This window comes from Lepidothrix coronata, unplaced genomic scaffold (assembly GCF_001604755.1).
Source record: "Lepidothrix coronata isolate B3197 unplaced genomic scaffold, Lepidothrix_coronata-1.0 Scaffold172, whole genome shotgun sequence".
Classification (NCBI taxonomy): Eukaryota; Metazoa; Chordata; class Aves; order Passeriformes; family Pipridae; genus Lepidothrix; species Lepidothrix coronata.
The window spans coordinates 469,936-485,384 of NW_016690352.1; the positions used below are offsets into that span (position 1 = coordinate 469,936).

Genomic DNA, 15,449 nt, shown 5'->3' on the forward strand with positions numbered 1-15,449 from the left:
TCATTTATCTTTTCACCTCTCTCAGAGTTTCACAAAGCAGTTATTTTCAGGTGAGGGGATTGCATAAAATCTTAGAGATGATTCTTAATAAGGCTTTTAAAAACAGCCCAAAGCAGGGACACTTTTCTTCCCTCTTTATTATAATTTGTTTTACTGTTAACTGACCCACAATTCAAAAATGTTTTGGTATTATTTTGATCGAAGTTTTCTTGCAGGACTAATTTAGAGTCCTAGCAAATCAATAGAAATCAGATTACAGCTGACTCTTGTGCAGAGTAACAATGGAATACAAAGCCTGAGCCAACTCTCAAAAAGCTGTCAATGCAGCCTCCAGGTTGAACACTTCAGATTTTTATGCTGTTACTTACATGAGCCTTGCAGTATTCTGCAGAATTGTCACGGTTCTGAATCTAATCAAGGAAGAGATTTAGGATTTAAATACAAAACCAAGGAGGTATATGAGGGTGTTGGGTTAGAGGAGAGAGGAAAGCATTCCCCACATTTATATCAGGGACAATCATGTGGCCAGGAAACCCTTCTTAAAAAAACAACACAAGTCATTGTTATGTTTCATCAGCCTAAAAATAAACAAAAGGCAATGTGAAATTTCCCTTAGCTTTTACTAATCCTCATGCAATTAGCTGAACATTTTTAGCCAAAAAATATCTTTCCCATTTTGACTGTGGAAAAGATTGTAATGACAAAGCACATCATCTTGACAATTAATGGAATACACATTCAGAGTGACCTCAGTTTAAATTGACTCAATTCACATTTTGCTTTATCCAGTCCCTCACATCTCACCTGTTTTTATACACAGCTTTTGCTGTAATATTCAACAGAATGGTGCCATTACATTTGAATATTGATACAAATCTAAACTATGTGCTCTCAGGGAGCATTATGGGGAACCACCTGTGAGAATACTCTGATGTTGAACTCAATTTCTCTGTAGATCCCTGTCCTAGTTTTGGCTGGGAGAGAGCTGAGCAAGGACCTGCTTGGTGCTTAGTTACCATCTGGGCTTAAACAATGGCAGTCCTTCAGTTCTGATTTTGTATGTGGATTGTGACTCTATAAATTTCTATTATCAAAGTGCCGTAGAAGAGGACAGGAATCAAATTTATGAAGAGGTCATGTGATACCATGACAACAGTGCCCAAGAAGGCATTCACATTCCTGAAGGACACATCAAGAGTTCAGAAAACCGGGCCCTAAATGTCATGCCTTCCAAAACAGAAGAAGAGGTGTTAAAATTATTTTCTATCTTCCCTTTGCTCTGTCAAAGGTACTTGCAGACAAAAGTAAAGATTAGACCATTTTCTTTGCTTTTGCTTATTACTTGACCTAAAAGGACAGATCATTCCAAATACTTTCTTTGTTGTCTGCAAAAGAGAACCCTAATGCAACTGCCCCTTCAGTGAAGCACGACAAAAATCCTCCCCTGGTGTGATTAGCCTGCTATCAGTTTTCATGCATCACAGTGACATATCCTTAGCTTTCCTATAATAATATATTTCTCCTAAATAATCCTATCTATATTATTATGTCTAAATTTAGTTGCTCCTATCCTTAAAGTTGCAATCTCTACAAGCATGTGAAGATTTATACAATCAATATTTATTTAAATTTAGATGGATTCAAGATAGCAACCACTTGTTCATTGTTCAGTTGTGATCTAAGACACAGAGTTGGTTTTTTTACAGAATTTATCGAGGCAGATCTATAAACATTGATGATACTAAAGTTCTCAAAGACAATTCTTCTAATGACTATTTCAACTGTACAGTTTTACAGCACTTTTAAGGGTAACATTATCATTCAAGAAATGAACAAATTATTTCCTTTTACCCCAACTCCTTTGCCTTCCATTTTAAAGTGTGCCTCTTGATCAAAACAGCTGCTAAGCTACACTTTCTCCCACCTCAAATATTTTGGTTTTTCTAGAACTGAAAAGGGAAAAAATCTATGACTAGTGTCTTAAATACATCACCTGGGAATCATACTTCCTTTAACCCCTTCCTCATTGTTATTTTTGCTTATCCCCCTTTATGTCTTTTCCATCTCACCTGACTTTGGAGGACTGCAACTTATGGGATCTGTATCTCAGTTCATTCTCTTGGTTTCTTTTAGTCTGTGGACTACAGTCAGTGGAGGCCCAGCACAGTCCATCTTATCCTAATTTGGAGCTCTGACACAGAGGAGAAAGTCTGTGCCCTAGAAGCACTTGCTTCACTCTGTTGAATTTGAAAGACGTTTACATAAGTAGTTCGGGTGAAGACTTTTACACAGTAGGTTCCTAAAATGAAGAGTCCTTATAGGGCAAATGTGCTGGAATTTCAATGCCTAATGTTGCCATGGAAGTTTATCCCTGAGGTGTCTGAACATACAACCCCTTTCTGCCCATGATGATGTAGGTTTCTAGAGATATCTATATAATAAGGTAATAGTTAAAACTGTATGATGACCACACGGGACTGTCTTGAGTTTCTTCGATGACTATTCTCATAGCAAATCTGATCTTCCTTCAGTACCTTCAAACCTGACTTTCTTACTTCAATGGATTTCCTCAATAACAGATAACTAACTGAGTTCTGTTCTCTAATTTGCAAGCAATCTGTGAGGGATAACTCAGCTTTTACACTCTACAAAAAAAAAAAATCTGATTAATTCAGTGATTCACTACTTACTGCTGACTGTTTAAAAGAAAGCTCTTCGGGCCAATGTCATGTGAACAATTGCAATTACTTAAAAAAGGAACAATATAAACATGCAACATAGATCCACGCAATTATCTATTTACAAATAGACAGATATTCTGAAAAGAATTGAGAAAGTTGAGAGAAAAGCAGGCTAACATGGGAGCTGTTCTCATTAAGACAGCTCCTGTGTTAACCTGTTATATTCTTACCTGTCATTCTTACTCATTCATTCATTCATCTATTCATATCAGATACCCTTTATATTTTATTTTGGATTTTCCACACCGTATGTGGAGTGGGATCATCCAGGTTTCTTTGCAAATGTCAGTGTGTTTTATGTCCTGTGTAAGCAGCTGCAGTGCAAGGTCTATTAGCAGTAGAATTTAAAGCTGATCCTCTTCTGGTATTCACAAGATAGGTAGAGCAGGGCAAGAGGACTTACTCAATCATGTGCGCAATGCTTTAATCACCTGCAATTAGAACACCTCTTGGCATGATTTAAGTCAGTTGTGAGGCCATCTTATCAGCAAAATCAAGATGACAGAGCATCTCAATCTTCAGCACAGACTGCACTAACATCATTGGTTTTGAATTGATACAGCTCAATCGCACAAAAACACACAGCAGAGGATAATTACTTTTCAGTGATTTTCAGGACATTATAAAGATCCTGATAACCAATATTAATCTGTTGCTGTTATCACTGTAGATTTGACTACATTTGTGAATATGTCTCAGGAAAAGAAATGCAAATATTTATTTACCTAAGAAGACTATATAACAATACCTTTTTAAACTATACATATGATTAAAAATAGATTTTTAAAATAATTTTGAGTGCTCTTCTCAGCAGAAGTGTTCACAAACTAAATCTGAAAGCTGCCATAATAGTTTAGAACACTAGTGAATCAGCAGAGACATACTGTACACCCACTAACATCAAGTTTCTATCTCACTACCATCAGCTAAAAATCTCGCAATATCTTGTACTTTTGAATCTTAATATCCCCCAGGTGTTGGGAGAAAACATGTAGGAGGGAGCAAAATGCTACTCCTTCCACTATTCCTAACCTAATCCTTCATAGATCTTAACAAGCCTGCTGTTGATTTTAGGGCATTCGATTTGGATAGACATTCAGTCTAATTCAGTGTAATTAAATGAAGATGTTAAGAAATAAAAGAACTAAACAGGCTTCAAGGTGAGGACAGAAAAGTGATATCCTGACAAATGCCTAACCAGGTAGATGAGCCAAAATGCCTCTATTAGCCATGAAAGCAGCCAGCTGGAGTCTTTGTTGTGCTCACATATCATACAATGACAGTCACTGGCTTTGGGCTATATACTGTCAGCCTCCTGCAGCTGGAATATTTTGTAAATCCAGCACAAGACCTTTTTCTCAACATTTTTGTAAGAATTATCTCCCCTTATCCTTTACAACGAAAGTTACATTATTTTCATTGGCAATTAGAAGAGCCAATTAATTTTTTTTATTCAAGTAGCAATGAAGTGTAAAAGTAAAGGAAGATACTACATATTGTACTGAAGATAATATTATTGAACAGCTGGATGAATACCAGTACTTTGTTTTGTTTTTGCAAAATACCACATTTTTATACAACACTAGAGCACTTTTTTTTCTTTATAACACCAACAGAATTGGTTCTTCAAAATGTTGCTTAATATTAATATAGATTTTGAGAACTTTTAGAGGTTCTGCAAAAATGGAAATCACAGGGCATCCCTGCTGCATCAGCCCAGCACTCTACCTCTGTGCCCTGTTCTGGAGGGGAGACACTGACACCAACAGGTCTTCCTGTCCTTCATGACTAGAACAACCAAAGTGGTGTAGAATTTCCCCATTTTAACACTGACATGCCATGCTGGGAATAAGCACATGTCCCATAACCAGGACATGATAGTCAGCACCTTCAAGCCAGTGCCTGGGTTGTTAGTTGTTGCCCTCTGAAATGCAGTGAGCTTCTAATGTTCTGTTAGGAAACTGGTGTGAAGAAAGGGAATTTTTATTTCTCAGGCAAAACACAGAGAAGTCACATCCTCACAAAGGTTTGCTTTGTTGTTTTGCATCTCTCAGATCACCTCCCTTCTTCAGAGCCTGTCTTTAGCCATCTTTTCCAGACATCTGTAAGGAGAGATGTCAGAACCAAGAGCATGTGACTTCTCTAAAGCCTGTAGGCCAAACTACTGCACAAAAGAGAGCTACCAAGCACAGGCAAAAGGTAGTGGGAGGGAACCGGTCTCTCTCTTCTCAGGGAGAGGCAGCCCATTAATAACAGCTCCTGCTCTGTCTACTATGCATTTGAATGAAGAGTGCACAGAAAACATCCTGCTGGTTTAAGTGTTCCCTTGAACCTTGGGTAAGCATATGAGACCAAGAGGGAGAGCTGTTTTGCATTATGCTGCTCTCTGAGGAGATCCAGTAATAGGAAAGTGTGGGTAACTACTGAGACTTTAAACATGAACTACATGAACTACAAGAAGTTTCCCAAATCTTGCTACTCTGGATGCAGATTCTTCTGCGTAAAACGCTTCATTATTTTGCTGATGTTCAGTGACTGTCGTGTCGTTGTGTAGTGAGTAACAGAGTAACAGCTCCTCTAAATCCAAAGGTTCTGGGAAGATTCAGCAGTAATTTTTTGCTCGTGTTTGGGGCTACATTGCTTGTTGAAATTACTGACTCCTGACTACTTGTCTCACTGTACCTTGTAGCGAGAGGGTTTAAAGTAGTTCAATATATCTTTATAATATCCACAAAGGCGCTGCTGGCTAAAAAAGAGGAGAAACAAAGGGAGCCAGAATGAGCTTTCTAGTATAGCTAGTCATGAATATTCCTGCATCTCCACTTCTTCTCAGAAAATAGAGGGAAGGGAAGCCCCTCCACTGCTACATTAATCAAGAGCAGAGGTCGTGGCAACGTGTAATTGACATAATAGGCATGTGTAAGTATCTTGTTTTGTCTTAGTCCCGCCATGAGATCAATAAATAAAGTGAAAAATGAGTACAAAAGGCAAACCTCAGACTGTCAGGAGAAATACACCAGCCCTGTGGCACATTACCACTCTCAACACAAAATGATTTAATATTTCTCCACAGTATCCTGTCTTTGTTTACCTTACAGCAAATATTGGAGTGCAGAAAGGAGAGTTTGTATGAGAATGATTCATAAAACACCAGCCTGGGACTCCCAGCCCCTTCAGCTGTGCTCACCTGCTATCCACCTTCAAGAATTCCAGCCTCTCTTTTTGGGAACTTATAGTCACTTCCTTCTAAAATTTCATGAGGGAATTACTGCTTGCGGAAAGAGGAGAAATGATAACACTTCAGATTAAAATTTCTCATTTTGAACCAAGACAATATAATACTGGACCTACTTATTTTACTCTATCACTTGCATCTCTCTGGACTCCCAAACAACTGCTGTAGTGTTACACAATTTATTTCTTTGGGTTTTCCATTTCGTTGCAGCATATGTTGTTGATCTAGCATAGCTAATAATCAAGTGATACTGCTTGCATTATTGTGGAGAATTCCAATATGGTGTAAACAATGCAAAGTTAAAAAAGGTTTTTTAATCATACCTTCTAAATGCTATTAAAGAAGACACAAAAATATCTGCAAAACTTTACTGGATTAAACAGACTTCCAGAATATTTTATGTGGCATTCACCACCTTCCTCCCCCCCCAAAAAAAAAATCTACTGCTGCTAAAATATTGACATACAGTACACAAATATTTTCCTTCACATTATTCATAAGCTGTTTGCTCAATGGGAGCATTCAGCTACACATCTATGAATAAAGAACTTAGTCAAGAGTTATCTTATTCAGTACTGATTTAAAAAAGAAAACAACCATAAAATTAAATTAAATGTAATTTCCTTGACTAATTTGTGACATTAGATGGAAAATGTTGGAATATACTCAATAAGAGCAATTTCGTCAATATTATTTCCTTGCGTTGCTACGCATGGGTTTACAATTTTGCTGTTTGGAACTAGTTTATAATTTGCATTTCATGCATGACATCCTCATCAGGAATGACTGTGATGTTTTATATCCAGGGATGCACTACATTAGTGTAAATAGAAATAACATGAGTTTATTTGCTGTGGCTTTGTATACCTACTGATCTATGCATACTACATTTTTGTACTAAATTTCTTGTGCTTGCACTGCAGCTAGGTTGGCTCATTAAAAGACAGAAAATTCAGGTGACTTACCCTGAACACCATGAGTAAGGTTTTTACTGTGCTCAGAAAGTTTGCTTTTGCTTCAGTTGTGGCTCCCAGCATTTCAGCCTTACTAGTGGCAATAATAATGAAAGCACTAGCTTAAATAAGGCATCATCTGAAGCTATCTTAAAGATCTTTTTGCAAAGACCAACACCAACAGATCATCTAAAGCCCCTATCTTCACTAGTGACCTTGCACTTGGTATGTGAACACCACTACTGAATATGACAATACAGTGATAGTAGTGGGAGCGATGTATTCAAGGGTTATATCATACTTGTTCCAGAGTGTCTTTGAATTCTCATCTTTGTTGTCTTCCAGTCACTTTGTCATAGCAATATTCCCAGTTTTCTTTTGGAAATATAACAATATTACCATATAGAATCTTTAATGAATTCTGCTCAATAAAAAATGCAGCTTACCACGCCAAATATCTGAATACCCTACAGTCAATGTTTGCCAATGTCTTAAGTTCTGAATAGGGAAGGAAAGAAAGTTACTGAGACCAGATATGCAATTAGTGTGACATTTCCTTTTTCTTGTCTTTGCTACCTAATAATTCCCACAAAGACAAATTTTCTTTGCGGATTATTTTATTTGAACTCTAAACCTTCCAGTGAAATATGAGTTTTGGTTACAAAGGAATTCCATTTTCTCTCATGCTGACTGATTTCTCAGGCAATATGTAAAAGGATTTTACTATTTCTTCCTGATCTTAATAATCCTTACCTATCACCTCTCTAGACCTCAAAAACAGGGTTGAAGACTTACAGGCTTTCAGTTAATGCTTAGCATTAAAAGTCTCCAATCCAGTGCTCAGCTCACCAAGGAAACAAGAACTAGTGATCGAAGCAGACACATGCATGTTTATTAGTGACTTCCACTTTGGCTTAGGGACTTACAGTTCACTTTTTCATAGAGAAGAATAGAAATTATTATGCATATTGCTACAGGCTAAAAACCCAAGTCCATTTTATTTATCATAATCACTTTGATTTCTGTTTTTAAATGACCTTTAAGCTGGAGTGCTAAAAGTAATCCAGAGTTCTTCCTTACTTTGGCAGTCTTTTTGTTACTCTCCAATAGTATGTCATGAAAGCTGCATCAGTTTTGTACAACAAAAAAAAAAAACAACAGTCAAACTGACTAATAGACATGCCTGAAACAGGTTAGATACAAGCTGGGAAACGTTGTAGTCTACAGTGTCTGTATTCATAATCATTTTTGATCCAGCAAAGTTTATTAGCAATACTTTACTGTAGGTCCTACCAGACTCAAGCTAAATCCATGGAGAGCCATTTGGGTGTCAGAACTGTTGACACACCTTTAGACTGTTGTTTAAAGGAAAACGTTTTACTGTTAGTGTTCATGGGTCCATGACTCCATAAGGTCTCCTTGAATATGGGTTATATAGATAAACACCTGATTATTCATTTCTGGAAACTCCTTTTGTCTATCAGAGAATGGACTGTGAGTAGTTCTCATATTTCTGCACTGTGTAGCCAAATGTTTCTGTTCTATGAATGTTTTAAAGAGACACAGGGCTTGTGCAGCAGAGGCCATGTGATTGGTCTATACCATGCATGAAAAAAAATAGCAGCTAAGCATCTTCCATCTTATTTTGTACTGCAACAAGTAAATATCATCTTCCTATGTTGCAAAGTCTCAGGGTCACTTGGACTCGTACGGATCTAGCACGGGTTTCCCTGCTCTAGTGCACTAGGTAACTTGCAGCTCAAGGACCTGCCTGAAGGGAAACATGGAGCTGACTGAGTTTACAGTGGGCACAGGTCTAAAAATTCTTACTGATCTGATTATTTTTTTTTAAAAGGCTACTTCAGATTTCAAATCTTTAATATAAAAAATATTGACTAAAAATAGGACATCCGTATTTTACAGCTTTGTGTATCTTTCACAATTTATGTACTTTCGTCATCAAGATGTTTTTAACATATTGCACACCATATGCTTCCTTAACACCACAGTCATCTTTAGTGAAGATCTTCCCACATGCTCCAATATTATTAGAGTCTAATTTAAAACTTTTTTTCAGGTAAAATAAGTATTCTATAACAGCAAAAATCTAAAGCCAATCACCAATAGAATTAAGGTCTTCATTTAAATTTTTTTATATTTTTTTTCTTATAAGTAACTGAATGGAGATATGTTAAATTCCTCTTGTGGATTAGAAAAGAGATAAGTAAGAAGAAAAATAAAAGTGTACAAAAGAATAACATGTTTGGTCTTTATCAAAACCCAAAAGCTAACACCAGTCAACAAAATTAGAGAGAGAAACAAAGTTGATAAAATACTTTTTTTCTACAAAAGTTGGCTTTGAAATGGAGAAACTGTGACCACCCTAAGCTTCTCAAATGAAAAGGATGCAAAATGGGATTTGTCATTTCTCTGCTATCAATTACATTCAAAATACATTTATTTTATTATGACAAAAAGTAAGGAAAGGATATTGCATCTATTGCTGCAGAGCCTACACCCACCTCTAACTATTAAAGAAACAGATTATCCCACATGTGTCTTGCACTCTTATCTGAAATATTGGTACCACTGCTAGACATTAGATGAAACATACTTGTGGTTAGAGCTGAGTAATGGTCATGAAAAAAGCAAGCAAGCAGAAGTAGGGAAATTCCCACAGACTTCAGTGATTTAACTCTCACTGTACTGTTCTTTCTTACCCAGCCTTATTTTCTATCCTTTTAACATGGTGCAATTCACTTTTAATTAGAGGTTAGCTGACATGGAGTCATTAAAGGTAGAGTGAGTGTTATATTTTGGTTCTTCATCCGCTTCACAATGCCTGGTGTTAAATAATTAGAAAAGATTGAAAAGATAAGAAAGCTTGCGGGAAATAAAATGTTATCCATGTAGAGACTTCACATATAATTTCAAAAGAGAGAGGATTTTTAAAAACCAGATGTAACTTGTCCACATAAATTCAATGCTGTTATATGAACATAAATTTGACAAGCTCACCAGAAGAGACCAGTTGTAGTTTGGTTGGTGGGAGAGGTGGCCATGTTGTAGAGCCACGAGGAAGGGGCTCAGAGCCCCACAGGGGGGCTTTGGCCCCCAGCCCCCAGCGGGGGGCCTGCGGGGACCTGGAACAGCATAAAGCTGAACTAGGTGCCTGCAGGTGAGAGCTGAGCCACTGTGAGTGAGCAGAGACAGCAGCGGCAGAAGCAGCGTCCAGAAACGGTGGCAGAGAGCCAGGACAGATAAGACCTGAACCGGAGAAGCAGCAGAGACATGCAACTTAGTAAGGAAGACACCAAGTTGCCTCAGAGAGACAAGAAGGAGACTCAATAGCAGAGCTACAGAGTTCTGGGGGTAAGAACTGATACCAGAACCGCCCCCAAACTCCCTTAGAGACCCCTCCTAGAGAGAGGAGGAGTACATGGACTCCTATTATGGAGAAGAGTTTTGGACATCCAGCACCGGAGAGAGAGAGGAGCTGAGAAGCTCAGTCGTCCTGAGAGCTGAGCCAGGACGGTGTGGGAGGTTGGCCCACAGTTATTATTACATTTTCTAATTACAGGAGACCGGAAATAAAATGGTAGAAAGGGGTAGCTCTACCCAGACACAACTTACTTGATGTGTGTTTTGGATCACTCCTGCCCTCTGTTTCCCCATCTAAATGAGAGAGGTAATACTACTACCAAGCATGTATGGGTTAGTACATTACACAGTGTAATGCTGTGCGTTGTAGAAACACCTACACTAGCATTAACCAGATGAGATAGAGGCTTAGCCTAAGTATATATGTTTGTGATATAATTTTGTGACTTAACTGTAGAGAAATAGTAATATTATATTTCATGAGATGGGGAGGAAGAGGAGGGAGAGATCATCTTCATCAATGTCCATACCCATCTGCAAGAATTCTCCCCTTGCCAGCACAAGGTGTGTCTGTGTACCCTTGCATCCAAGCTGGCGATGATAATAGAAAATACACTGGATTACCAGTAACCCATTGGAATAAAAGGAAATGTTGACTGTCCAGATGCATGTGTTTTATTTGCAGCCATGTATATGCAAATAAAACCCAATTAAGGCTTTGGAAAAACAGTAGATGTTTGTTAGTGTCCTTAGTAGGCATAATTGTGTTTGGATGTTGGACATAAAAGTAAAATAAAAATAAAATAGTCTTTCTTAATACAAAAAGGTTACATGGTTTCATAAAAGAGGTAATAAGAGCAATTAGCCTTTTAGTGAATTTATCTGTTCTGCTTAAATGTTTGCAGTCCAAGCAATTAAAGACAGTTTTACAGCAACCAACTTTAGATGTCAGTAACTGTAACTATATTTTACACATTTGTGGAGTTAATGTAGGAAAATGTTGCATATCTGGCAGTGCTAGAAAACAGCTGCGAGTGATGTAAATGAACCACGCACTCCGTATACCTAGGATGATTAATATATAATGAATAAATAGACTTTATGGATACAGATAGAAATTGAAGAGCTTACTGATAGAAGAAATGCTTAAGAATTTAAATTAATTTTCTGAAAAGTAATCTCTGATATCTGTTGTTGCTTTTTCTCTTCTCGAACAAAAGGATTATGATCGTGACAAGGAACTGCTGGGCTTATATGATAGAAAGCTTGCAGGACTCTCACCGCTGCGACCCGGGTTCGATTCCCAGCCCCCCGGGCAGATGGAGCTCGTCAGCCTTGTAAGGCAATCCATCTAAGAGAAGGTCACTCTAAACAAACCTACATCCTGGGGACCTCACTGCCACTGTCCAAGCTTGCTCGGCCCCGGCAGATGAACCTCAGGATTAAAGGGTGGGCTCAGTACAGCGCACACTGTGTCTCACCTAAAAAATCCACTGCGCAGGCTCGAAGGGTTAATGACCTTTCCCAAATCTTCGCTCGCGAAGACTGGCCATTATTATTATAGTTGACCTAAACTATAAAAAAAGCGATACTTATTTAGATTTTGCTGTTACTGAATGAGCACACTGCTCATTAACATTTTTCATGTGACTGTTTATAAGGACAGACTATTTAAAAACACTTCTCAAGGCATGCCCTTAAGAGTTGGAATCTGCTGCTCCAATTAAGGTGTCTAGCACTCCATGAGGTGCTCCAGAGTTTCTGAGCTATCCACACAGAGATCGAAAACTCAGTACGGCATCTTCCTGGAGCACTAGCTGGAGGTGAGAAACCCCAAGGAGGTAATCAAAGGCAGGAGCTAGAGTTTTCCTTCATCATCACTGAGACAACTACTGAAGACACCAGCAAAGGCCACGGGGCAGTGCAGCACCTTCCTAGTCCCACCAAGGGAAAAGCTGCCTCTTTACTAATAAACTGGGTCCTGTCTCTGGTACAGGCCGCAAAGAGATGTGCATCTGTATGACTGAGCTCTCTCATTCTCCAGAAGAGGGTGGTAGCCTGAAAGCTTTCCATGGGGAAGGGCTGCTGGCCTGGACCACCTCCTGAAGTGCTGATAAAAGATTTGGGGATACCGCTAAAAAGTGACCATGCACACAGCTGAGTCCAGGCCTGGGGGAGTTCCTGGCCATGCACAGTTTCCCTGAGCAGTGTGGCTGATCGCTGCAATGGGGCAAAATGGGGTACCACAGCAGCCCCAGAAATACTCCTCTATCCATACCTCCATTTCGCCAGCACTGTGAACAGCGGGAGGAGACATCTGCCTGGCAGAACCTGCATTCACATGCAAGCGGTGGCTCCCAGAACCCACCCACTCTCCCAGCAAGGGGACTCTGTCCCCACATCCTGGGCTCTCACTCCAGTGTGAACTCAGCAGATGGCACCTTGCCATGGGATGTGTTGCTGGGCACAACAGTGCTGGGCCATCGGGCAGCCAGACTCCACACAACCTCCCCTCCTCCTCGCTGCCATGGCAGGTACTGTGCGGAGCCCTCACCAGGACTGGTGCTGTTTAGGCGACTGGGGCCTCGCTATTTGGGGCCCTGCCACCTCCTCTCCCTGCTGCAGGAGGCTAGCAGCCAGGGCATCTGGGAAAAGTGGCCCTGTCATTATTGCTGGCCTCAGCTGGGGAGCAGGTGCTGCTGTCTACGGACTGCCTGACTGGTCCCCCATAGGTGCCCAGAAAGCCACAAGCTAGCTCTGGGTATGGGTGGTGAGGAGATAAAGAGAGCTGGAGGGGAAACATGCAGGGAGGCTGACTGGTATGATGGAACAGGAGGGAACAAGTACTCGAGTCCAACAAATGCATTGCTAGAAGCAAAGCAGGAATTCAGCTTCTATAAGCCCTGCCTTTGTAAAAGTGCCATTCTGAAGCTGTGAGAAACTTACACCTGATCTTATAGGAGTGCAGGTCCAACACAGTCTTGCTCTCAAAACGATGGCAAGCTCTTGTCACCAGGTCTTCTGTCAGGCTTTAGGCTGAGGCTTCTTGGCCTTGACGTAGCCTGGAGGTTTCAATCATGAGTGTAATAGAAATGACCTATAGGATAGATAGAAATGAGTGAGGAATTAGCTGGGGAAACTGGTAAGGAATGTTAGGACAGCCTTCATCAGCAAGACGGTTGCTGTGGCTCCTTCCCACTCTGTGTTTGCCCCATTTGCACTTTGCTGGGTGGGAGGGAGCAACAGGAGTGGTTTTTTATATTTTCACTTTGCTGAATGTAATTTCCCTTGTAACATGAACAAAACGCTGCAGGGGTGATTTTTTTTTTAGGCCACATCAGTCATCTTGTTATCAAACAGGATTTTTATACAGACCAGTCTGGCAATATATTTGTAACCTACGATCTGTCAGGCCGTGCTTAAACAAAAGCTCGCTCTCAGTGTACAGCAGCTCAGGTTTCAGCTCTTTCACCTTTGGTGTTCCCACAATGGCAATGTAAGCTTTCTTGTTCAAATCGTTCTATAAGCAAATTGTGACATTACTTATCTTTCCAGTCCTGGATTTTTCTTCCTGAGCAAGAATTATTTTTAGTTGATTGCTAATTCTGTCATTCTTAATACATTTTTATATTTGAAATTTAAGAAGTCTGGTTGTGGCTTACTCTTCTCATAATTCCACAATCATTATTGAGTATTATATTATTAATGAAAAAGTAGGAACCAATGATAGTAATCTCATATCTGCCATGTCAATCTTGATTAATTAGTAATTTTTCCTGTATGTCCAATAATATCAGGTAGCATTGCTACATATGCACGTCCCCTTTCGGAATAAAAACATGCTGGGTATGTGGATGATGCTACAAACTTCATATAAGGTATGACCTCTGTATTCTAAGTGACCTGCTTGGTCACTCTAACAGTGCATAAAGGACAGTGAACTTTTTGTAGCTACTAACCTATTGTAGAAACAGAGATGCAAGAGAAAGGGTAATTTGCTCTCTCATTTGCCAAAACCCTTGCTATGCAAAATAAAGAAGAATCAGGCTTTCATTTGTTTTCCCCTAATGAGAAATGTGTGTGGAAGGTCTCAAACAAATCCACATTACTATTCTTCTGGAGTACTCAAGATTTAGTGGTAATGTTTCCTTAGGGATTTTTAGGTGGGTTTGAATTTAAAAAAACACCAAAGTTGCACTAAACGTCATCACTTTCCTAAATAATAGTGCTGTTCTCAAACTTCTAAGATTTAAGAGACCAAGAACAGCAAATACCAAGCAGCAAATAAATCTGTACTGTAAAAAAGTTAAAGTACTATTTTTTGTTATTAATAGCTAAGCTATGGAGAAAAATAGCAGAACTGCAATAAGGTATACAACCTGAAGGATGTATTCTTATAATCTTAAATGCTCTGTGAGCATGCTTAGATCGTTCTCATTCATACCTGTTTGTTTTCCAGGTATGCATAGAGAAGACCTAACTTCCTGCTTTAAGGACAATTTATTTAGTCAAAGAAGACACATAACAAAGTTACTGAGTTCAAGACTCCAGCCAGTGAGAACAATAATTAAACCAGTTAACGGTGCTTTGGATTCCTTTTACACATTGATTTTCAACTTGTGCATCAACCGCCTGCACTTGATATATTTCTGAGACTTGGAAAAATTCTGCTTACAGAGTCAAGTAGTAAGATTTAGGGTTTTCTTGACACTTATGGTTGTCTCAATTAATTTTGTTCATTCTTTGCTATTTTCCATGGCTGAAATGAAGGTAGGAGAAGCAAGCACCTTAAGTTGAACATGCCGAATATAATTTTAAAGAAGCATGACTAATTACTAGTGTATGGTCTAGGTAAACATTACAACACAGTTGAATGTAGCCAAAAAACAATAAAATATCTTAATATTACACATTTCTGGGTCTTCCTGTTTGTTTGATACTATGCAAAAACTGATGATAGCCTCCGAGGAAAGATTCTGCATGGCAGCATAAAACTATTCATTCAGCTTCTTGGCTGGACTTGCATGCCCCCTTCATAGCACTGAACCTGAAAGAGCCGTTCTTCCATGGGTAGCTCAAAAATAGCCAAAGGTTTGGCTAATAAAGCATGGTAACCAGGGAGAGTCACTTTCTCCTGTT

General features: G+C 39.2%; 1 long non-coding RNA gene across 1 annotated transcript; it reads left to right on the forward strand.

Moving 5' to 3' along the window:
- Positions 1-12,670: 12,670 nt before the first annotated feature.
- On the forward strand, positions 12,671-15,128 carry LOC108504665. The gene is made up of 3 exons (XR_001877203.1): positions 12,671-12,844; positions 14,108-14,188; positions 14,770-15,128. It is a non-coding gene; the product is annotated as an uncharacterized LOC108504665 (long non-coding RNA).
- The last annotated feature ends 321 nt before the right edge of the window (positions 15,129-15,449 follow it).